This window comes from Artibeus jamaicensis, unplaced genomic scaffold (assembly GCF_021234435.1).
Source record: "Artibeus jamaicensis isolate MK-2021 breed Jamaican fruit bat unplaced genomic scaffold, CSHL_Jam_final contig_797, whole genome shotgun sequence".
In the NCBI taxonomy this organism is placed as follows: Eukaryota; Metazoa; Chordata; class Mammalia; order Chiroptera; family Phyllostomidae; genus Artibeus; species Artibeus jamaicensis.
Window position 1 is genome coordinate 2,045,083 of NW_026521977.1, and position 25,101 is coordinate 2,070,183.

A 25,101-nucleotide genomic window follows, 5' to 3' on the forward strand; every position below is an offset into this window, starting at 1 on the left:
GTGGATGCCTGGAAGCTCTGGAGTTCTCCAGAGCAGCTGGTCTGAAGCGGGTACGGCAGGGAGGCAATGGGTTGTTTTGGCCGCCTCTGAAGAAAGAGAATGCCAGAACAGACTGAAATGGGCTCTGCCCCTGAGCGGGGAACACGTATCCCATTTCTGCCGCTGCGCACCTCTGAGAAGGCCTGCTGTGTTCTGGCAGGACAGCTCGGGGAGCCCCCGGGTGAGGAAGAGGTCACATTCAGTTTGGAACTTTGTCTAACATGAATACAAGTGTCCCCAGAGAGAGCTGTGGCCCATGCCTTGCACCTTTATACCACCCCCATCCCCCATGCTGCTTTTCTGTCCTTTCCTGCTCTCCGAGAGAATTTGTATGTCCAGCCTTTCTGTTTGGCTGTCAGCTGTGAAGGACACCAGATGTTGAGGCCTGAGCTACACAGTGAATTGTCTGGCTCAGGCTGACATTTTCCTTGCCCTCTTCCCTGAAGCCATCTAAGGCCAAGGCCATGGGGAAGTAGTTTCATGAGTATATTGTTTATCACTATTTACTCTCACCTAGTGGTTAAAAGTACAGCATCAAGGGTCAGGCAATTCGAGTTCGAATCCTGGGTGTATTACTTATTAGCTGTGTGACCTTTGACAAATAACTCAGCTTCTCTGAGCCAAATTTTAAAATTGGAAAATAGTAGATGGACTTACTAGGTTGTCGTAAAATAATAATGCATGTAAAATATTCGGCCTAATGCCTGACCTAGTACATTTTCTGTAGGTCCTAGTTAAGATTCTTCTTTATCCTGATTATTATTGCATTTTCTTGAGAATCGGGTTAACTCCGTAGTGGACACTTAGTGCGCTCTACAATCAATTTCAAGCTGTCTTTCCAGCCTTTTCCCCACTGCTCCACTGCACATACTCTATTAATTGGCCTTTTTTTTTTTACCTCCTTTCTTTTCTTTGTTCATGTTGTTCCCCTAGACTAACTTCCTCCCTTCTCATTATTCCCTGGGAGTCTTTTCAACTGTCAAGGCAAAGTTAAATACTACCTACGCCTTGGCCAATTCCTGGCTGCCCGGTTCCCAGGTTTGTTTGGCCTCCTCCTGGAGCATTATCATTGTAACTGTTTTCAGTTAAGAACTAGGAGATGACACTGGCCCCTGAGAATGAAATTTAATGTCACAGTTCATGTGGTAAATGCCCTGAGTTTCTATGGACATGCCCCTCCCCCGCTCCTTGAGTGCTAATGTCTGAATGCTTCAGGCCTTAGAGGCACTCTTAGCTCCAGAATTTCTCCTTGGAGGGACTAGGGGGCAGGCATTCTGGTGGGAGGGGAAGCCGGACGTTTCGTTTTGCCTCGAAAACATGCTCATTTCACTTGCATTGCATGTTTATTAAAGATGGCTTAGGGGATAGGGGTAGATGGTACCGATCCTGCTGATGAATCATGGGTATGTCCTAATCTCTGTGTGAGCAAAGGGAATCCTTAGGCCTGAACAATAACAGCAAGTAAACCAACTCTAACCAAAGCTGTTCTAGGAAGTGAGAATGTGGGGGGAAAAAGTACTGAGTTGGTTCTGTGAAATCTGCCAGAAGGCAACCCGAGTGTCCCAGCGTGTGGTCCCTCAGCCACCTCTAGGTTTCTTTGTGAAAAGTCTGTTGAGGAAATGGGACCTTTGCCTGGGTTGTGTGAGCTGGGCTGGCTAGTGTGGGTGAGAACTTGGTATTCCTAGAACTGGAGCTTCCAGTCAAAAGGAAAAGAACTGGAGTCAAGGCAGAAAATGACTTTCCTGCCCCAGGAACCTCTCAGGGCTAATGAGGGCTTGTCATCTCTGAAAAGTGAGTTGGGGTCGTCCCCAGGGACCCCAAGGGGCTGGCCATGCTTTGGAGCATGAAATCGGGTGGGCATGTGACCTGGTGTTTAGGCATCCTCCGCCTGCATCAAAGAGTTGGGTGGCGGAGGGGGTGAACCAGGTCTGACACATAGGACTCCAGAGAGGCTTGCTCCTTTGGGTGCTGTGCGAGGCAGCGGAGGATGAACTGAGCCCAGGAATGAGGGAATCACCAGCAGGGAGTCTTTCAGAGCATAGCCCTGCAGAAGCCTCGTTTTGCACACTCCAGCCTAGGCCCCGGGATTCCGCCCTAGCCTCTTCTCTGCCTTTCTCTCTGAGAAGTTTGTTCTTCTCTTAGACCTTGAGGGACCACTAGTACTGTTTGCCAAATATTCCCAGTTCTCCTCTCTGCCAGGCACATGATAAGATTGTACTTCTGGTCACTGTCATGCCTGGCTGGAGCCAAAGTGACCATTTGTGGCCAATGGGCTATGAATGGAAGGCGCACACATCATTTCTGGACCAGAGCCCATCAATACAGGACCCTCCAGAGCTCATTTGCTGCCAATGGTTTGAGCAGTGTTCGAGATGATGGCTAACCCATCAGCCTGGGCTTCCAAGTGAAGAGGTGCGGAGCAGTGCCTGTAGCCGCGCAGAGGTGACGAGGGAAATAGACCTCCGTTGTTATGAACCACTCACTTCTATCGACCCTGCCTCACTGAAGAAGCAGGTCTCCTGCCAGTTCCCAGGTTTTACCGTCTCACAATATTGGAAGATCTGCTTTTTATCTCATAAGACTCTGTGTCCTCTGACTTACTTCCTCTGTCCTGCTCTTTCTTTTCCTGGTTCCTGTCTTTCACACACATGTGCTGCCTTGTCAGTCCTAAGTTCCATTTCAAGGTCCCCTAAAGTCTCCTGTTGACCATAAAGACAGGTGGCACCCGTCAGGCAGGATTGTAGAGGGTGGAGCACGAGAGGGCAGAGGGCATAGCCAGCTTCCGAGATGGCTCTGCTGTGACACCCCCCTCCTGGTGTTCACACTACTGTGTAGTCCTCTCCCGCCTGGTACTAGTGTGGGTCTGTGTGATCAGCAGAATGTGGCAGAGCTGGTTGATTAGGTTATAAAGATTGCAGTTCATGTCCTAGTCACTCTCTCTCTTTCGATAATTTAGTTAGGGGGATGTCCTGTCATGAAAAGCTATGGAGAGGTCCAGGCAACAAGGAGCTAACTGAACCCTCTTGCCAAGAGCCCTGTGAACAAGATTGAAAGTAAAGGCTCCAGACCCAGTGAGGCCTCAGGTGGCTGCAGCCCTGGCTGACACCTTGATGGCAGTCTGGCAAGGGACCCTGAGCTGGAACCACCTTGCTAAGCCACTCTCAAGCTCCTGGCCCCATAATAAATGTTTGCTGTTTTAAGCTGCTAAGTGTGGAATAACTCATTATATAGCAATAAATAATGGATATAGAGCAGGTGCTGGGGAGATTGGGCTTGGCATGTGAAAGCCCAGTATGGTCATAATTGAGCTCCACTGGCCTAGGCTGCGTCCCTTGCTCTGGGACAGATGTGGCCTTTATGCATGATTGCTGAAGGACCTTTCAGGACGGGACTCAGCCCAGGGGAGGAGGTGGCAGGAAATGTGGACAGAGCTTGGTATCTATCCCTTAGGAATGTCTCTTGACCAGGTCCCAAAGACGTACTTAGGCCTGTCATGGGGTGAGCGGGTAATTCTAAATAAACATCGAAACCATTTTACAAAGAATGTAACTTAGTGATGTACTAGCCACATTCCTTTAGAATATCTTTGCTGAGTGTGACATGAAGACAGAGAGAGAGGCAGTGTGACGCTGCAAGAATTCCAGGACATCTGAGCTGGGGCTGGGTGGGAGGAGCAGCCTCAGCCACCAGAGCTTGTGGGATAGCAGATGCCTCACAGATAGGTGAGCAAAGAGTCCCCTCTGGGGAAAAGTCCCCCAGAGTGAGGGGGGCAGCCAGCTGGTGAAATCAGAACTATTGCTGTTAAAGCATCCGCCCCGGCACGCTTATAGCCTTGTGGGGCGTGGGCAAACTTGGGGTTCAGTGATAAAAACAAACACTGTTCTGCTTATTAAACACTTGCCATATCTGACTTTAAAATAAACAGTTCCTGTACATCTTATTTTTCAAGCTTCAATATAATCTATAAGGTGGATTCCTATTTCAGATGAAGAAACTGACATTCTAAACTTCCTTCCTACAAATGCTTTCCCCTCAAGTCAAAGCAGGGGCCCCTTGAGCAGGCACAGTCTTCTTCTGCCCCCGCCCCGCAGTGTGGAGGACCCAACTCTGGGTGTGTGCTAAGCACTCGTAGATCTGGCCCCTTTGTGAGACTGGTCCTGTGGCAGGGAGCCCATGCCATGCCCAGCCCAAGGCTCTTGGCTGCAAGAAATTGACCTGCTTTTATCTACAGTCAGCAGAATGTGCAGGTAACAGAAAAGGCACCATCAGAGTGCGTTTGAGGTACAGTGTGACACTCCTGGACTTTCACTCTACGCAGGCCTGTGTGGGGGCCCAGAGGCGTTCTCCCTGGAAGCAGTCTAGTTCCCATGAATAAAGAACCCGAGGCTGAGTGTCAGGCAATTGCAGAAGGAGAGAGGGGGAACCACAGTGTGAGTGTGCTTAAGACTGCCGCACACTGCGCTCAAAGACGGTGGACGTGGCAGATCCTGTGCTGTTTTCTCACCACGGTTTATAAACGAGGAGATATGGGGAATCACCAGCACTTAGTAAATAGGATGTGATAGGAGGAGGCAACGGATCTAATGAAGACCAACAAGTTAGGGAAGTGAGTGAGCGGGTGACACACGGCCAGCTCATGGCAAGGAAGACCAGGTAAAACCATCACAGAAACTACCTGGAACCCGTGCTGGTGAGGGGGTGGGCAGTGACCCCTGGCCTCCCGTGTGGTCACGACTGAACAGTAGTCACAGCCACACTGTATGTGTAAAGTGTAATAATGTATATATATCACCCACCTGTGTATGTAAGTCTATACATATACATACACTCTGTATACTGTACCATAATGTACAATGTATATACATGATAAATAATGTAATTCTTATATAACTGTTATATCATTGTAATGATTATTATACAATAATGTAATATATCACATTATGTAAGTTATATTATATATGTAAATTATATATATACATATGTGTATATATAATTAATAAACAATAACATATGGTCAATAACATAGGATGGTTCAGGTCTTTCAAATGATCCTTTGCCTCCTGGACAAAAGCCCCGAGTTTCAGAGGCCTTTGGGTTTGTGCAGGAGAAAGGGCTGCATGGGTGGACCCGTAGCACTGTGGTCATTCCAAGGCCAAGTGGAAGTCCCAGACGAGCTGCCCTGTTCCTGTCTGTCTGGGTTACATGTTAGACCTGCAGAAGAGCACAGAAAGCCAGAAGGGAGAAACGGCCTGTGTTCCTGATGATCTAGTGAGAAAATCCAGACCCTTCTGCTCCTGCAGGCTCCCTGCGAGGGTGGACTCTGACCTGGCTCTGGGAGAGAAGCCCTGTCAGGGACAAGGTAAGTGACAAGCCTGGGCACAAGTTGGAAATCTTGGCTTCTTCTAAAGGTGTGAGGTCTCAGGTGCTGGGGGTGGCACAGCTGGGAGAGGCGCTGTGGCTCCTGCTTTTTGTTCACTGAGAATCAGAAGTTCTTTGGAGAAACAGGGCTTGACTGAGAGGGGTGAACCTGCGGTGACATCTCATTTCCGGATCTTTTGAATTCTCTGGAATGGTGCTCTTTTGCAAAGCTCCGGAATAGTGTTGAAGACCATCCCTTCTGTCTAACCAGCTTTCCTATCTCCAGACCAGGGAGGACCCTCTGGTTTTGACCATGCCACCATGCCACACCTTGCACAGGATTTCAGAGTGGCTCCACAGTGCCTTCGTTCCTCCTTTGGCTCAGTACACAACTGTCTCTGACCCTAGAATGCAGTCTCTCTAAGGGCAGGCACCACATCTGATTTAGCTTGAGAGCTTTCACAGCTTCTTTCTCTCTGTGTCTCCACGTGCCTGGCACACGATAGAGGATCCCAGTGACTGTTTGTTAAAAATCCCATTTCTAAATGTTCCTCTCAGCAGTACCATCATCTCTTTGCCCTCCAAACCAATGGCTATGGCTTTGTAACTTCACACTGCCAGCCAGAATTCTTAAACTGCAGTTTGTCTTAGTCTGTGGGCTCCAGATTCTGGCTTGATTTCTCTGGAAACATACCAGATAAATCACAGCCAGTTGTAGCTGTGCTGCACCTCTCCCCAGAATAGCCGGCATGAGAGCAGAGTTAGAAGGGCCTTGGGAGAGCATCCAGGAAGTCCTTGTGTTGCAGATGGGAAAACAAAACCCCCTGAGAGGAGAAGGGACTTACCCAAGGTCACGGTTCTGAGTCAGGGCCAGAAGTCAGCTGTCTGGCCTCCCTGGGCCTCCAGGGTTCAGAATGCCAGCTTGGTGACATTTTTCTTTATGTTGCCTGAGATTTGGAAAGGGTCTTTCTCTGGCCCTCACCTATTAGGCATCACGTCCGGAGAGGCAGGTTCATAGTTTGGCCAGGCCAAGAGTAGTTGCTGAAGGGGGCACAAGCGCTCAGGGCCCAAGTAAAAAGAGCTGCTGGCCCGAGGGAGTGAACACAACATCCAGTGGCCCTGGACATTCTCCTTATGCAGTGACTTCTCTTGTCAAATCGCAGTTTGACAGTGAACCCAATAAACAAATAGCGCCTTGCTGGAATTCACCCTAAACACAAACTTGGTAAGGCGCTCATAGCACTAGAGCGCCCTGCCTACCTCATCTCCTCGTCTTCTGGCAGAAGCATTGTTTTGTTTTTGTGGCCTTGCAGTAATGTTTTTCTTATCAGCAGAGGCTGATTCCTGTCTCAGCACTGACCAAGGCCACCAGCTATGTGTCGTGCTGAGTTCTGGAGGGGCAGGAGATGGCCGCCCTGCTTCACAAAGCTCTTTTCCAGGCACTGCTCCCTCGATCCCCGGAGAAGCCGTGGGTGACAGTCAGGGGAGGCCTTACTTGCCTCCAGTTTGTAGATGATACTTTCTCCGAGAGGATGGGTGATTAGCCCAAGGCCACACAACGAGTGAGTTCCCGAGATTGGGGAAAACCGTGTTCGAATTCTAGCTCTCCTATTTACTGTGAGGATCCTCTGAACCTTGGACCCCCGACCCACTTGTCATGGAACCGTAAGCATTACTTAACCACCCTGCCCCAATTTCCTCACCTTTTTTTAAAAACAATTTTTATTTATTTATCTTTAGAGGGAAAGGGAAGGAGAGAGGGAGGGAAACATCAATGTATGGTTGCCTTTTGTGCATCCCCCGCTGGAAACTGGCCTGCAGGGAACCGGTTTGCAACCCAGGAATATGCCCACGACTGGGAATCGAACCTCAATCCTCTGGTTTGCAGGCCTGTGCTCAATCCACTGAGCTACACCAGCCAGGGCTACCCAATTTCCTCACTTTTAAAAGTAAGGCTGTACCATGTTTCTCACTGGAACATTGGAGATTAAAAGAACCAATCTATGTAGAGTTTAACCTGTACCTGGCAGCCACTACGTGCTGAGTAATATTAGAAATTGTTGTTATTACGGTCAAGTCTGGCTCCGAAACAAGACAAGTCTCCTCTGAGCTCAGAGGGGGGTCCCTCCAAGCGAAAGTCACTGAGCTGCAGAGGCCTCAGAGGTAATCCAGTCTGGCCACTCATTGAACTTTATTATTATTTAAAAGTATGACATTTGAAGCTAATTTGTGATGCATAGTAAGGTCATTGGCACACAAGGTCAGTGGCTCACAAATTCTTATGACATTTATGTAGCCAAATGAAAATGTTAATTTTCCTCTTTTTTTTTTTTTTTTTTGCTGGTCTTCGGTGTTTTTGATAGATATCCATGTCATCACATTTCTCCATTACAAGACAGGCCTCATTTGCACTGACAATGACTCACATTAAGAGACAGAAATAGAAAAAAACAGTATTACTCATAATATTCGGGAAGTGGGGGAGGGGAAATGGGAGGAAGTGTAAGAGTGTTAATTTCCTTATCTTTCATAGCAGCCAGTCCATTGATACTGCCTAAAATTGAAGCATGTTAAAGAAATAATGACTCCAGTCTCTTAATATTTTTCAAAATTATTTTCTTAACCCTAGAGATATGTTTGAGAAATAATATCTCTTGTGGAGAATAAAATTAAGTAATACTATTAGCTTTAATTTAGTGTCTTTGTCTTTTTAAGATTTTATTTATTTTTAGACAGAAGGGAAAGGAGGGGAAAAGAGGGAGAGAGAAACATTGATGCACGCCCCTAGCTGAGGGGAGAGGTGACCTTATTGGGAATTGAACCAGCAACCCTTAGGTTCACAGGCCGGCGGCACTCAATCCAGTGAGCCCCACCAGCCAATGATAGTGTCTTTGTTTTTTCAACTCAAGGAAAATTAAATTTTATACCTTTTATTAAATAGTAAGTGCGGTATGATCCCTTTCTAGTGAACTATTTCTTAATATCCACCCATCCACTTATTCATCCATCCATCCATCTATTCAGTCAGCCAGCCATCAACCACTCTCCCTTCTTGGTTGCCCAGCTATCTCTTCTTCCCTCCATAGATATAAAGAGAGAAATAGTACTGCAATTGTCACTTGCTTTAGCAACAGGGCTGCTAGGCCACTGGGCCATGATTATTTTGGGGTGTTGGGATTTTGAAGATTTTTAAATATCTTCTTTGCACTCTTCTACATAGTTTGACTACTTTATGAGTATGTAACTTTTTTTTTATAAAAATAAAATATTATCTTTAAAAAGAGAGGGAGACTATGCTTCTAGATTTCCTTTAACATTTCTGGTCTGCTTGCTCTTGCCACCCTCCCCTACCCTCCTCTGCCCCAGAGCCAAGGTTTTCAAGCTCATCCAATGCCCCTGTTAGTCCTACCCCAGGTCCCTACTCCCAGAACTAACATCAGAAATTCTTAGTGCTGGAGAACTTGAGTGGCGGAAATTCTTTGCAAAGAGACTGTGACTAGCCTGGCAGGGAGACATATCGTTGAGGCAAGTTGGCCAGAGGACGGGGAAACAGGAAAAAGGCTCTGAGTCCCTGCTATTTCCTTGTCTTACATATGAGGAGACCAACTAGAGGAGAAGAATGACTTGTTCAGAGTCACCAGCCTGTGACATGAATCCAAGGCAATCAGTTGCCTCTTCAAAGGCACTTATTATTCTCTCCAAGCACTAGCAGTAAGAAGAAGTGGTTCTTATTCCCAGTGTGGAAATGGAGAAGGAAGGCACATGTCATTGTGTGGGAAAGAAATTGGGGCCACAACTTCTCCTTCTCCAGCAGTTGGCCTGAATGAACATCTGTGTGGACTGTAAGAACCCCTGGAGGCATTATAGCAGTCATTCTGCTGAATATTCAGAATCATAGAAAAGGAGTTCTGGGCAGATAGCATGTCTATGAGCAAAATGGAGAAGACGCACAAGATTTTGCAACAAATTATTGCCTTCCCTACTCCAGCCAGGGGACATAGCTTATGTTTTCCTGACTTTTCACAGAATTTTACATTTCTTTGGCAGTGGGGTGGTGGTAGGGTGAAGAGGGGTTCTCGTCACAACTTGTCGACCTGAGGAGACAGCCCCTTTCCCACTCTAGGATGTTGTCAGCACCTCCATGGTGGACAGCTCCGCAGCAACTACCAGAATCTTCTTTGAGACAGGGGTCACTAGGCCAATGGGGCACCAGTTCTGTAAAGAATGGCTTGTCTTTCTCTTCCTCTTTTCTCTCTCTCCTTTCCTTCTTTCTTAAAAAATTCACTTTATTGTAAGGGAATTTCAACTTAAGAGGTTTTATTCTTTAAGCTATACAAGACAACGCATAAAAGGGCCACTAAATTGGTCTAAATAAAGAATTCCTTAGGGTAAATTTAGGAACCTGAGCAATTGAGTTAAAAACAGCTCAGGGATACGTGTGTCATAGCTCAAGAATCTTCTCTAGCAGGATTTTCAGTTCCAATCCAACATCAAGTATACATCATCTTGCAAAATTGTTTTGGGTTACTTCCCAGTGTTATTGCAATATGGGAGAGGTTAGTTGGACATTGAAATCTTAGAATTTCAAGGATATTTTAATGTTTTGTGTTTAAAGTTGAGAATATTTGAGATCTGGCCCGTCCCATAAAAGTCCAGAATTATAATGATCATGCCCATAATCAGTGGTCTAGGATGACTCTGGTAGAAAAGTCTAACTGGAAATGAAGTCCTGGGATTAAGAATATCCTGGGCATTACAATAGTTGAGGATTCATAGAAGTTTTCCTGCTAAGAATAAGCAGAAAGGTTTGGAAAAATTATGACTCCATCAATTTGTGAGTGTAAGTGGAACACTGCCACTGAAGCTTGTAAAAAGATGTGTAGCTAGGCCAGGTGCTGGCAGAGAGGCTGGCTGGCTTCCATTAGGCTCCTTAGAAAGCGGCCATTACCTGGAGAAGTCGTCTTGGCCCAGAGTCTGGTTCCACAGCTTAGCAGACCAGAAAATGCGAATTCACCAATACTGAGAGGGGTTCCTTCTCACTCAGAACAGGGTTTCACTGTCCAAGCTCACAAGAGCTTGCTCTGTAAATTACTTGCCAGGTGTTTATTGCCAATGAGAATATTAAATTTGGGGACTAGACACTTGCTGCTTGTAGTCACTACCCCCTTTTCTTTCTTTCTTTTTTTTAAAGATTATATTTATTTATCTTTAGAGGGGAAGGGAAGGAGAGAGAGAGAGAGAAACATCAATGTATGGTTGCCTTTTGCGCATCCCCTGCTGGGAACTGGCCTGCAACCCGGGCATGTGCCCTGACTGGGAATCGAACTGGGATTGTCTGGTTCGCAGGCCTGTGCTCAGTCCACTGAGCTACACCAGCCAGGGCTCCCCCTTTTCTTTCTATAGAAAAACCGTAAGGGAAGCCACATCATAATCAGGAGGTTGCCCGGTGAGCATGGAATAGAGTTAGGGGAGAGAATTTTATGCTGGTGGGTTTTGAGGGCAACAGACTGTATGTAATCAGTCATTGTTCCCCTGGTACCCAGGATGCAGGAAGACCTGCTACTGAAGCTGGTCAGTTAAGGCCTTGGGGCAAGGACTGACACTGTTCAGGTCTTCCCGAAAGCAACCCTGAAATAAGATCTGAGTGCAAGGAGTTTATTTAGGAGGTGGTCCCAGGAAACAGTGCTAGCAGCGTGGGGAAGTGGAACAAAGAAGGGAAGGAAGCCAACACAGGTATGTTACCTAACAAGGTACCTTCATGAGCAACTGGAACTGAATCTCACTGGGGACTCTGAGAGACAGTACACAATATGCAGCTCAGTGTTAAAGCACTCTAGGGACAAGACGCCTGGCTTCTTTATCCATCACCTCTCACAAGTCATTGTCAGAGTGGTGCTCCTGACACGGGGTGGGGTTGGGTGGTTAGTTTGCTGACCACATAGAGGTGGTCAGTCCACATATCCAGCCTATTGTATATGTGGATTGAATGGGCTCTGGTGGCCAGGTCAATCCTCAGGTGAAGATGTGGAAGTCAGGAGACAGTTTGGCAGGCAACTGAAGTTATGCAGTACTGAGGGGGTATAAGTTGGGGAACAAGTAGAAGATGTTACACTTGACCACCAACCCTGCATGTGGCCAGTCGTGAACTGGATGCTGTCTCTGCTTCCTTTCATGTTCATACTTTTTCACTGGACTTGTGTGACTGACCACTACCCTCTATGATTGATTCATTCATTTTATTTTAAAAATAGTTTTGTTATACCTAATCAATTAGATTGTGCTCTTTCTACTCCTGACCCCAGGAGTATTGCTTTCCACTTGTTTTTAGCTTTATTTAGAATGTGGGGCTTTTAATAGTTTAATTCGTAGAATTTTGGGAGTGTCTCACTGATGACCACATGTTCCGCTTCTAGGAGATGGGGGTGGGGAGAAGGAGAAACGCATCAGTAATTAGATAAGGAGGAACATTTAGAAACAGAGCATTCGATCTGTTCCAAACATCTTATGAAACTAGACTGCTGGTTTTTGAGTTCATCTGGAAGAGAAAAGACATACGCCAAGCCAAGAACATTTTGGAAAAAAAAAAAGAAATAATAGTGAAGAATGTGTTCTATCAGATATCAAAATATACTATAAAGCTACAGTGACTAAAACATTGTGGTTTTGGCACAAGAATAGACAAATAATCCAACAGAACAGAACAGAGTGTCCAGAAATAGACCCATCTATACGTGGGGGTTTGGTATATAATAGGTACGATATTTTAAATGAGAGAATAAAAGGAGGGTGAGTAAGGGTGAGTTATGTAATAAGAGATGTTATTAGCTATCCACTTGGAAAAGAGTTAAGTTGGATTCCTATCTTACATATATACAAAAGTAAAATTCAAATGAAGAAGTAATACTAAAGAACAAACACAAAACATTTTAGAACAAAATATATAAAGGTATTTTTTAGATTTGGGGGTGGTGAAGACCATTTTAAGTAAGACACAAAAATTAGAAGCCTGGAGGAGGCCAGCAGCTCTAACTCATAATTTTGAACACTTTTGTGTGAGCTAAAACAACATAAACAAGTTCTGAACACAAAAGGGGCTCTGTCCCTCTCTTCCCAGTTCCCGTGTCTCCCTGTCTGCCTCTCCTTGTCTCCAGTCCCCGTCCACCCCTCTGAGTCTCTGCTCCTCTCTCTTTGAGCTCCACCCTGTTCTCTCTGAGTTTCTCTTACAGTCTATTTCTTTGAGAAAAGCTGATGGTCCTAGACAGACAAATGGTGAACTTATGCATAGACTGAGGTGGCGATAAGAAAAATAAATGGCAGAGATGGGGGAAAGACTTATAATATATATATATATATATTATATATATATAACATATATATATATAGACCTATATATAATATATATATAATATTAAGATTCATGAAAAGTATGTAGCAACTATAAAGCTATAAAAAGGCAAAAGTGGCATTAGAAAATTGGATCAAGGCTATACACAGGACATTTGAAGATGTTGTAATGTGGCTTAGTGGGTGCTCTGAAGCACCCCTCAGATTCCCCAGATTCCCTTTTTCAGAGCAGGGCCCCCAGGCCCGGGTTCTGGGGTCTGAGAATCCCATGGCTCTCAACTGAGTCCCTCTACAGTAATTGCCATTCACTTAGATTAAAAGGAGATCAATTATGCTATTTCTAGGAGGCAGTCACACAGAAGTCTGAACTACACTAAAAATGGTGTTGTGGGCTGTCCTTTATAAAGAAAAATGGTCCTCCTAGCTACTACCATAATAATAGTGTTGATTTGCTAAGTGTGACTTCAGTCCTTTTAATCAGAACACAGCTGTATTTCCATACGAAAAAATGAATGATCTAATTTGCAGTTACATCAAATATACTTTATATAGAGCCTTTTGGTATTTGCTGACTTTTATGTCTCTCTTCGAGGTTACCGAGAAATCTGCTCCACCCTCCCTGTCCTCCTGGAAGAAGATCTGACCTCTGTCCCGGCTGCCCTAATGACCCCCAGATCAGCCCCCACATCCAGGAGAGGGGCAGCAGCTGAACGCTGACTGTCCTCAGAGCCCAGAAACACCACGTGGACTGCAGCAGACCTGCAGTTATGTGACTTGGTCGAAGAAAAATGTCCCCGACAACAACAGCTGGGGTTGTAATTGTTATTTCCCTGGCAGTTCTGTGAATCCACGTGATCATCCGCCCCCATCTCTCCCACGTGCACAATGTAATAGGATGTTTACTGCCCACCTTGAGCTGCTGAGCTGCAGAAAGACCGATGAGATAGGCAAAGAGGACAACGGCAGGGCTTGGACCCAGACGCCAGACGGCATATATTCCTCAGTGAAGGCATGGCTCCCCCAAGAAGCCCTCCCTTCCTCTATGCTCCTTGTACATTCCCAATGATGCCAGACTGGAAGTGTCTCTGTACATCTTGGCCTGTTCTTACAACACCTGGGCGAGGTGTGGGGTGGATACAGCCCACCACCAGAAACATCTCTGATTCATGGATTCATATATACCTGTGGAGTCCAGAAGATGGAGCAAAACCTTTATTTAATTTTCTCATCAGATCATTCATTGGTTCATACAGAGGTAACCTTAGATAGATAAATGGGAAATCCCTTTGCTCTTCTCCCCTTTCTTAGAATCCACTGCTTCTTCTTCCACTCTGTGGCCTTCCCCAGCGTCCCAATGCCATTCTGGGGGTATGGCATCATATCCTAAAATATTCAGGTCTTAATGTCTTTCAAAATTGTTGTAAACTGCTCTGCCTGATTTTAGGAATTGTATCTCTACCCCTTGTGGCTAAGGGCAAGAGACGACCTTTGGAATGCCAGCCGCAGGAGACAAAGTTTGTCTCTGGTAGCAAACGCTGCCTCAGTTCTTCTCCCTGCCCCCAGAGCTTGGTCGGAAGTCAATGATGGAAGTCATTGCCTCCCTCATAGCAGGGGACAACCTAAGCCAGACTCGATCACGTGGGAGGCCTTCATGGAAGGACTGGGGGAGGGGCTGAAACAAAGAGCAATGGACTCTTGCCCCCCGGCTTTGACAAAGCCCGAGTCTCCACGTCGTCTGGGAGAAGTGCTTCCTGGCTCTAATCCCCTTAAGCCTGAATACCTGTTGGGGAGAGGTGCAGCTCCTTGCCTTGCTAGAGTGTGTCCTGGGGAAAAATCTGGCACCACAAAGACTTCCTGATAAACCTGTGAAATCTACTCTGCTAAGAGTGCTTTCATTCATATGATAAGGGTCCGAGAGGAAATGAGTATGTCTCCCAAAGTTTCTGCAACTCTCTTCCTGACAGACACTCACTCAGACTGAAACCCTCAGATCTCTTTGAAATGTTATCCACTGTTTGATCCTTGCCGCCCTGTATTCCTGTGTATTACAACCCAATAAAAGGCTATGGAAGAAGGCGCTCAAGGCCTTTGTCTCCCCTGAGAAACTGACCACAGCGCACTCCTCCTTCCCAAGCAGATCTCAGCATGTCTCGGCCGTATTTATTCATTCACGTGTGTCCGTGGTACTGGGGGGACCTCACAAAGTAGTCGCCCCCACACAAAATCATCAGAGAGAAGCCCCCCTAAAAAGCCATCCTCTTTTTAATATTGATTGCCCTCCATAGTCTCGGGTTTTTTAGGTTAACAGAGTTTCTGTCACTCGACTGTGACTATTGTTGGACTGGATATTCTGTCACCAAAAAGGATTAATTTTTGAAGAAGAAAAGATCACAGTCCGGTACAGGTAGCCATGACAAGTCGTGTGGAGGGAAAGAGAAGAAGCAGGAAACCCCTTTTACAGGGGTCGGGACTGTTACAGCCCCCAAACTCTGCTGTAAACATAGAGTTCTTCTTGCAGGGTCTGACAATAACATAGGGTGTGCCCACTCCTTCCACAAGCCCTTCCAGTTTCTGCCCAGGTTAAGGTTTCTGTCATAAGTTATCACTATTCAGAGACTAGCCGTCTTTACAAGGGATGGTGGACTTACGCGTGGAAAGAAGTGGGCAAGGGGGAAAGAAAACCTCACACTGCTTTTGGGTCTGTCTCTTCTACCAGGTGGTGGGCTCCCTGAGGGTGAGGATGCACCATGGTCCTTCCTGTCCCAACACCAAGGGCAAAGTAAAAGCTCAGTGAACTGACAAGTCAATCAGTGAAAACACTTGGGCCAGAGGAAAGCGGACCTCAACAACATTCCTGAAGCCCGCGCCTCCTCCACAGGTGCAGCCCACTTGCTCGTCTGCACACTCCATTTTGTTCATTTGTTCAGCGCCATTAACAACTGTCTTCACCTGCTCGGGGCCAGAGAGAACAGGGCCTTGTTCCTCACCTCCAGGAGCTTCTGGGCTGTTCTGGAGGAGCCAGACCAGCCAAACAATCACAGGGGTATCTTATCACTGCCAGAACTGGGGTCAACACAGGGTGCAGTGGGATCTCCGAGGAAGGGCCTCCACCCAGACAAGGGAACTGGGGAAGGCTTGAGTTCCTTCTAGAAGCTGTTAAGTTCCTGGCCAGAGATGCAGAGAGGGCTAGGGGAGCCAGCAGAGAGGGAGTTGGCCTGTGGTGAGGCCAACAAAAAACTTGGCCATGGTCACCACCCTCTGGCCAGGAGGGGTAGTGAGAAGCCTCAAATGTAGCTTTGACACTGTTTTTCTTTCTTCTGGAGAGCTGCCATGTGCCGCCACGGAGAGCATTTCATGGGTAGATGCATATTATTGCAATGTGTTTATCTAGGAAACCAGAACTCAGCATCTGGTTTTCAGCACAATCTTGAACGAAGTCCAATTTTCCAGTTGGGTTAATAAAAATAAAACTTGGGAAGTTGTGGGCTGGCTGTATCAGGGGTTGAGTCCTGGGCTCATGCAGGGTCACAGATTGCAGAGCCGGAAGGGCTTGGGTAGGTCATCGCTTCACTGTGGACAGGCCGTGAGGCTGACACCAGCGGCAACCTTGCCCAGGGACGGAGAACTGTTCTGATGGCTCTGAGGAACACGCCTCACGAAGGAATGGATGTCTTGGGATTTAGTCTCAATCTGACAAAAAGTTGACCAAACACCTACTCAGGCCAAAGCCCTGGGCTGGGTCGTGCCTTGAGGGTGAGATGCAGATATGAACCAGTGCTTGTCCCTGGCCTGTCAGGACACAGAGCACTGGCAGAAGGACCCCACCAGATAATGCGGCTGATGAGTAGGATGCACGACAGCCCATCAGTGCTCACCACTTTGAAGCAATCGGGGAACTTGGGATCAAAGAGGAACCCATTTAAAAAATATTTAAAAAAATTCCTCGCCCAACAATTGTGTTTATTGAAGGAGGGTTAGCAACAGGGGAGTGGGAGGAGGAGAAGGGGGGGAGAAGGTACAGAAAATAAGTAGCATAGACAGTAGATAGAAAATAGAAGGGGGGGCAAGAATAGCATGGGAAATATAGAATCTAAAGGACTTGAGACACATGGTCATAAACTAAAGGGGGGTAATGGTGGGGATGGGGGGTAGGGTGGAGGGGAATGAAAGGGGGAATAGAACAACTGTAACAGCATAATCAATAAAAAAATTTAAAAAAAAACAAAAAACACAATTGTGTTTATTGAGAGGGAGAGCAGGGGCGGGGCGGGGGGAAGGGAGACAGGGAGAGAGGGAGAAGAAACATCAGTGTGAGAGAGAAACAGATCGATTGCCTCCTATACGCATCCTGATGGGATGGGACCTACAACCTAGGTATGTGTCCTGGCCAGGGATTGAACTTGCAGCCTTTTGGTGTACGGGGACAACACTGCAGCCAACTGAGCTACCTGGCCAGGGCACGAGGAACCCATTTTTAAAAGCCAGCTTAACCAAAGATACAGCTGGACTTCAGGGAGCCCTGGAAGCCAGGACGAAATTTCCACAGGCTCTCTGTGCCCTCACATCTGTATACCCTCACCCCTTTTACCCTCCCCTGTCTCTGCAGACTGGGTTTCTCTGCTTTCCAGACTGCATGGCAAGAAAACATGATTACCCCACTGCTCCTGGGTTCACGTGAGCTTCTTTTTCTTTCCCTTCTTTCTCCAATTCCAAATTCCTCGGGACAATGTCTTAATTGGCCTTGGAAGGTGACAGGCTCACTCCTGGTAAAGTTAGCTATGGCTAGGGATCAGAGTTGCATGTGTAAGTGTAGCTAAGAGGAGCCTGAGACCCTATGCCTGGGGGCTCTTCTTCCCTGAGGTGCTTATAGTACGACACACATCCCTCTGACCCCGACCCTACCTTTGCAGGGAGACAGGCTAAGGAAATGGCAGCTCCTGTGTTAGTGTTAGAGCAGGGCTGGGCCCAGAGCTCCTAACTCCAAGCCCGGAGCTCTTTCCAATACACCCTGTTCCTTTGGTCCTGGTGTTAAGCCAACAGTTGTGAAATAGACTCTGCCTTTGCAGTTCTGCTTTGGGAGCAGCTGCAGAATGAGCAGTATTGATTATAGGGAATTTTGTTTGGGGGCCTTGGAGTGAGCTGGGAGCCGACACTAGCGGTGTGGAAGGTTGGACGCCTTGGGGAAGCCGCCAGAAGGTGTGTGTTATAGGTTCCTGATGGGGCAACTTCTCTCAAGGGTGTGAGGATCTTGGGGGAACGATGGCCCCTTACTCTTATCTTCTTTACCTGGAGGCTGCTTTGAGACAGAATGCAGGAAAGGCCGGTGCAGGGCAGGGAGGAGATGCCTCTTTCTCTTGAGTCCCTGCTCAGACTAGGGAATCAGAGAGTCAAAAAATGGCCTTTGATGGAGAGGCTTTTCCCTGAGGCTTGAGAGGACAGTCCCCAAGCCAGGCCAGAGCTAGCTCCTGAAGGACCCCGAGGGAAGGAAATCTGCTGTCTCTTGGTTATCCTTCAAATCTCCTGGCAATGACATTTTTCTTTCCCCACCACCTTGATGTGGGAAGTGTATGCTAAGGCTCCCCAGGACGCTGCCAGTTTTGTGTGCAGCTTGCTGTTTCTGCTTCTGTCTCCAGCGCCTCATCACTGCAGGCATTGCTCTTCCCACTTCTAGGCCTGAGGCCATCCCACGGCCTGAGCCAATACTGACAGTAGCCTCCGTTTCCATTCTATGGGGTGTGAAATCATCTTCCTACCCCAAGGCCTGGTGTGTGGACCCCCAGGCTGGGCGCTTGGTTGGGCTCTTTCTGTCTTGTTATGTTGGTTTATCCACAGACTGGGCTTCTACCTAGCGTACTTGGTTATATTTCCCTGAACCCACGCTGCCCGGGCTCTGTATTTACTTACAACCTTTGAACCTGCTGGCCATTCCTCCAGCCACTGATGAAGGAAACCCTGACCACCATGAGCAGCTTTACCTGGTTCTATGTCACCTCTCATCTCGGTCATCTCTGCTTGCCGGACTGGCTGTCTTTAATACTACTGCCAACCAGAAATACGCTTTGAACAGTCCAACTGACTGTTTTGCAGCTGGGTTGGAGCCCCTGGTTCAGGGTTCATAGAGAGACTTTCTCTATTTTCTCTCGCTTGTCCTTTGGTCCTGCGCACTTCTTCTACGTGCCCATTCTAGTGACACTGGCATGGGCTGTGCTCCCTGTGCTGCTGGACCCTGCATTGGAGTCTTCTCTCCTGTCCATTCGTCTCTCTTCTCTTGGTTGCAAGGGTCGTTGGGAGTCAATAGGCAGCACTGTTTCCTGCCAGAAACAGATCCCCTCATGCACCAACGAGGGATTCCGACATTTTAGAAACAGCTCCCGTGTGTAGACGTGTCCTAGAGTATTCTGGATCACCCTACGTCATCTCCTCAACCCAAAGCCAAAGAGCACTGCCCCACGTGAAGAAGGAGGATGCAGACCATGTTCCTCATTCCTTTCGCTTTAATTCTCTCTCCTAAGATGCAGGCAGGTATCACCTGGTGCAGTCGAGACTGACCTTTCCTGGTCTCCTTCTTAATCCAGATACCAAAATGCCATAGTTTACATTTCTGAACTCAGGTCTGCAAGATACCTGCAGGCGCAGGGTTTGTTCTCTCTAATTACCTCCCCTTCCTTGGACATGGTTTCTACAGCTTTTGTCCCAGGCAGAAATTTCCTCTTCCACCTACCTGCCCACCCACCCACCTACCAGCGCATCTACCCAGTCAGTCCATAAATACTTCTTCCAGATTCCGTGTCAGGCAATGAAAATGCAGCAGTAAACAAATCAGGTGCGAGTTCTTCCCTCAGAGAAATTTGTGCCCGGACTCTGTTCCCCCCGCGCCTCTCTGCTGGAGTCACTGATGTGTCCACTTCTAGGCCTGGGCTCATTCTTGTGGGGATGACAGACAAGAGGAGGGGGACTGATGATAAACATGTAATCATATAACTAATTGCTAATTGGCTTATTGTTATATAGGAAATCACAGAGAATAACAAGAAACTGGGGGGAGTTACTTAGAAAGGATGTTGGGAGTAGGCTTTCTGAGGAAGTGACCTTTCAGCTGAGACATGAAGGATATGGTGGAGGGACAAAATGTACAAGCAGCGGGAAATTAAAAAATGCTAAGGTTCGAGGTGGGAACAAAAACGTGTTTCAGGAGTAGAGGGCAGCGTGGCTGAAATACAGCAAATGAGAAAGCAGCAGGAAGGGAGACTGGGGAGGTAAGCAGGAGACATGAATGCACACACTTTTGGCCATGGTGAAGAAGCTGAAAAGGGATAAGGCTTAATTAAGCAAGGACTATGTGATCTGATTTACGTTTTTAAAAGGTTGCACTAGCTGCTATGTGGAATGTAGACTGGAGAGGGGCCACATGGAAGCAGGGAGACCCAGTAGGAGCTGCCGCAGTCTTTCAGCTGAGAGGCGATGGTGGTTTGGCCCTGATGCCATGGCCCTGGAGACACATTTGGGATTTAGAACAGAAAGATTAGGTGTGGTGCGCAAGGGAGACCCACATGTGACTCCCACGTTTCTGGTGTGAAAAATGGGGGAAGTAGTGGTGTCATTAACTGAGAGATGCGGAGACTGCAAGCAAAGGAGCTTCGGAGTCTGAGGGAGGAAATCCAGAATTCAGACTTGAGCGTGTTAGGATTTCCATTAGACATCTAGATGAGTCAGGGAGGCTGTTGGGGAGATGAGACCGGAACTCAGAGAAGAGGTCTGGGCTGGAGTTAAGTAAATCAGAGTATGGAGCACAGGGAGCATAAATAAGGCTCCAGGACACTTCCTTATTTGCTTCCCGGGGAGCTCTGCTCCAGAGCAAAGGTCTTTCATGCCATCTTAAGGAAAACGGTCAGGGGTGAGGATCCTGGGACACCCTTCCAGTAAGAGTGAGGGCTCTCGGGTCCCTGCAGGGCCAGGACTGAGCGTAAGTAGTGATTCAATTGGGGCCGGAAAACGTCCTCTTCTTCACTGGGACCAGACTTTCCTAGGATTGTTCTAAATGCCATTGATTATTTTGTGATTTGCCCTGGAAACAACTACTCTTTATGCAAGCCTTCTCAGAAAGTGACAAATCGTGGAAAAATTCTCTTGGAATTGGATTCAGCAAAGGCAGAGAGGGCACATCTTGCGCTGTGGTGTGGAGGTCAGCCTTGAGGTCACGCTGCAGGCACAAGGGCTGGAAAATGGATACAGGTGGCCAGGCTGAGTCATCACAGCTCCTCACTCCTGATAAACCCATACATAGCTTCACGCGATCTGGAGGGAGGGCAGAGGGGGCGCTCGGCACAGGGTGGAGGTGGACACTTGGTGTCTGTTACTCAAGGCAGGAAGTGAAAACTGGAAAAAGAGGAGAAAACATCATCTCTGTGGGGTGAGAGAACACAGTGTGCTTCCAGGAGGAATGTTTCCTGCCTGGGGCTCTGGTATATCTCCCTGTGGCCAAGCTATCTGGGTTAGAAAACTGTTACTTGACCCCAGGGACCCTCCACTGGAGGTTTCTCTTGTCATCATCTTGACTTCAGAAGATACGTTTGGGGAAGTAGAGTCCTCTCTTTGCTCCCCACACTCAGAGGTTCCTGAGCTGTATCTTCAGGGATGGAGAGCCGTAACTCCTCCCCCTTGCTTCTGCTCCTCATTTCTTTGCTATATTTCTCCCCCTCTTTCTCTCTGCTCATCCTTTCTCATAGCTTTATTTCCCGACTCTCCCTATCACAATGGAATGATGCAGTGGGTAGGGGGTGATCACGTTGGCAACAGATGTTGAATGTTGGTGGTGGGAACAGAAAGTTTGTGAGGAAAGAACAGAGAAGCTTCTACATGCATTGACCCCAGAAGGTACTACTTCAAGCCACAAGGCTGAGATACTCAGTGATCCAGGACGAGCTACAGGGCAGAGATGGACACTTGGCAGGTAAGGGGAAGGGGAACAGCTGTCTCTGTGGGCACATTTGCTAGAAGGCAATTTTTAAAGTGATGTCTGCACCCAACAGTTGTTCAGAGTATAATGAAAAAAGATCAGAGCAGGCAATGTTGAAAGCACAAGTATAAAATTGTGGGGATGGAGTTGAAGTGTGGCCCCTGGTGGTCCTCGTCCCTTACCACCCTTGTCCCATCTCCAGGTACTTCTCCCTAAAGTTAAAACCTGTACCTCATGTGGGGATGAGACAATGTAATCGGGAGGCAAGACAATGACTTGAAAATGGAACCGCAGAGGTTTCTCTGGGGCATGTGGTGGCTCAGCATGGCCAGCACAAAAGCTCTGGATGGTAAAGTCGCTCCTTCCCTCTTTTCTCCTCACCTTTTCTGAGTTTCATGGCGTTAACACACCAACCCTGGACAAACAGTCTGATGGCCTCTCACCTTTCTCAGAGTAAAATCCAGAGTTCTTATCACGGACTCTAGACCCCCCATGACTTTCTCCTACTACAACTTTCCCTTGTTCGTTCCGTTCCAGCCACACTGGCCTCCTTTGCTGTTCCTGGAACAGGCCAGCATGTCACACTTTAGGGTCTTAGCATTTGGTGTTCCCTGTGCTTGGAATTCTCTTCTCTTAGAGAAGACCTGCCTGGCCTACTCCCTCACTTCTTCCAGCCTCGGTGAATGCTACCATAACCAAAAGGCTTTCTCCAGGCAGATACGGAAATTAGACACCTCCTTCACTTGACTCTCCACTGTCTGTCCCCTTACCATGCTTATCTTTTCTTCATAACATGTTATATAACTATCTGTTTGTTCCTTGTCTGCCTTTCCCTTGGATGTAACTGTTTTGTTCACGACTGCATTCCCAAAGCCTTTGACAATGTCTGGCACATGTAGAGATTCAATAAATACTTGTTGAGTGACTGAATGAATGACCAAATCTGATGAGAGTAGGAATTTTGGTGCCTCTTTAAAGTTGATATGTAATCTGCAGACCGAGTGTTTGTCACACTTATTAACATTTTCTTTTCATTAGACTCATTTTCTAATAATCTTGTCTCATCAATGCAAGGGACGCCTCAGCTCCAGGGCCATGAGCCAGGCCATCATGGGAGGGTGCAGGGGGCAGCACAGGCAGGCCGGGTGGCGCTCACGCTGGGCCCCGGGGGCCTGAGAAGGCAGCCTTGGCGCTCTCGGGACTTCCACAATCATGCCACACTTACCTGAATTTCCCCAGAAGGAAGCCTGGGTTACGTCCCTCTCTGTGGATGAAGTGGAGGGAAGGGGTATGTTATTAATTGGGGTTCTCTGGGGAAACACAACCAAAAGGACACACACACACACACACACACACACACACACACACACATATACACACACACATACACACATTCATATCTGTCTTCTATTTATCTACCATCTATCCGGTATCAGAAAGCTGGGTGGAGCATGGACAGGAGATGGGTAAGGTTGGGGAGGGGGGGTCAGGAGGAAAGGATAGGAGATGAGAGAGGTACAGATTTTAAGGAGGAGATGTTGAAGAAGTGTCAGCTGAATGACCACTGCCTCAGTAGAGCAGATGAAGAGGCTGTTCTGAAAACCCTGAGGCTGGTAAAGAGGCTTTGGGGGCTTGAAGGGAGAAAAGAGGGGTGGCTTGCTGGCCAGAGAAGTGGGGCGGTGCCTGGGCTGAATGAAGGTTTACAGGAAGGCTCCGTATAGAGGGACAGCATGATTCTGCTGTGCGGCCAAGTTTCTCCTGTAAGTGACCCACTTTCCGTTATCATTGGCAAAAGGTTTGTGGATCAGGGAAGAGGTGACTTGAAGTCAAGGAGGCCAGAGGGTGTATGACTGACTAGCACTGGGAGAACTGGGAGAACTGGGAGATTAAGGGCCTGGAGGTCATCTGAAGGTCAAGGACAGGGTAGGCAGAACAGGGATGTAAGAGATTGGAGGCTGTGCTTTCAAAGGGAGATTCCAGAGCCAGGGGAAGTGGCAGGCAGTTCCTCATGGTGACCAAGTCCCTCTGTCCCCATATATGCTCTTCCCCAGGGCAAGAACACCCTTGTCTAAGACACACCCTGGCAGTGGCAGCCCTGGGCTTAGCCCCTCTCTGACCTCTCAAGTGCAGACAGTCACTTTCTCTGATCCTGGCCGTCTGGATTCACCTCCTTTCCGTACTTTTCAGGCTGAGTTAAAGGTGACTGTGCCCGTCCTCTTTCCCCACCCCCTACACCCCCAGCCACGAGACTGTGACTCCTTCAGGGGACAGGTTTTGTCTTGCTCACCTGTGGGTGTCTCCAGCCTGACACACTGGTCAACAGTCCCCTGTGGGTGTTGAATAACTATGTTCTGAAATGGGGCTATCCTGACTGTGGTTTACCAAGGAGACTTGTCAAGGACTGGGGCTACCAGGACCCCCCTGAGGGTAAGGGGTGGGGCTGTGGTGGGGGGCTGGGTGTCTCCTTTGCTCTTTGCTTCCCCTCTTCTTTCTTTTCAACCTTCCTAACTTGGCTCTTCCGTTCTCTGGTCTAAGTAGAAGTGATAGAAAGACCCAGACCAAATAGTGGCCTCAGACATGCAAGGGCTCAAGGATTCCCCAGATGCCCAGCACTGGACCAGCCTCCAGTGTGCTGGAGCTGCCACTCCCCTGCTGTGTCATCTAGTGGCAGCCACAACCTTAGTTGTCACATCTACGAAATGGGTATAATAATGGGACCATTAAATGTAAAAATGTTCTAAAAGTGTTCTTTCGCTGATACTGACAGACTCTGGGCTGTCTCTAGCACTATAATTTCCTGATTTCTGGCTCAGTACCTTTTGCATACATTAAACATGTTTGGCAGAGCTAGGGGTAAAATGTCCTATCTGGGGTGGACCACCACCCAGAGAACGACAAGTTCTCAACCAACTCTTATCAACGCCGTTGACTTGATTTGTGCCCAAACTATTTGCTACCTGGTGAAGGTACAGTAGAGAGGAAATTATCATAGCAAAATGGAGTAGAAAATTGTTTCTTCCTCCCACCCCTTATCATGAGTCCATTATTTATTTGACAAATATTTATTGAGCACATATTACATGATTCAAACACTGGAGACACAGTGGTGAGCTCTCGTGGCAATTCCGGACGTGTCTTCACTGTTGAAGCCCTGACTTTGCTGCCCTAGGTTCGTTTCAGGCTCCCCTAAACCAGGGGCCAGAGGCTCTTCTCCACCCTCAGTCATAGTGCCTTACCCTCTGTTAGTAGCTTTAGAGGAGCTCTGTGCCTGGGGCAAAAGGCCAGGCTCAGCAGGAGCAATACCAAGGCCTCCAGGGGCCAGAGGTGACATCTCCCCACCCCCATCTTTCCCACAGATTCCTCAGAAGCAGCACTCCTGTAAGAGGTGGTAATCTCTGGGCTTT

General features: G+C 47.7%; 1 protein-coding gene across 1 annotated transcript in view; it reads left to right on the forward strand.

The window, feature by feature from the left end:
- Positions 1-25,101, forward strand: part of AMPD3 (adenosine monophosphate deaminase 3) — a 319,382-nt gene that overhangs the window by 200,459 nt on the left and 93,822 nt on the right. The gene's annotated exons all lie outside the window — the stretch shown is intronic.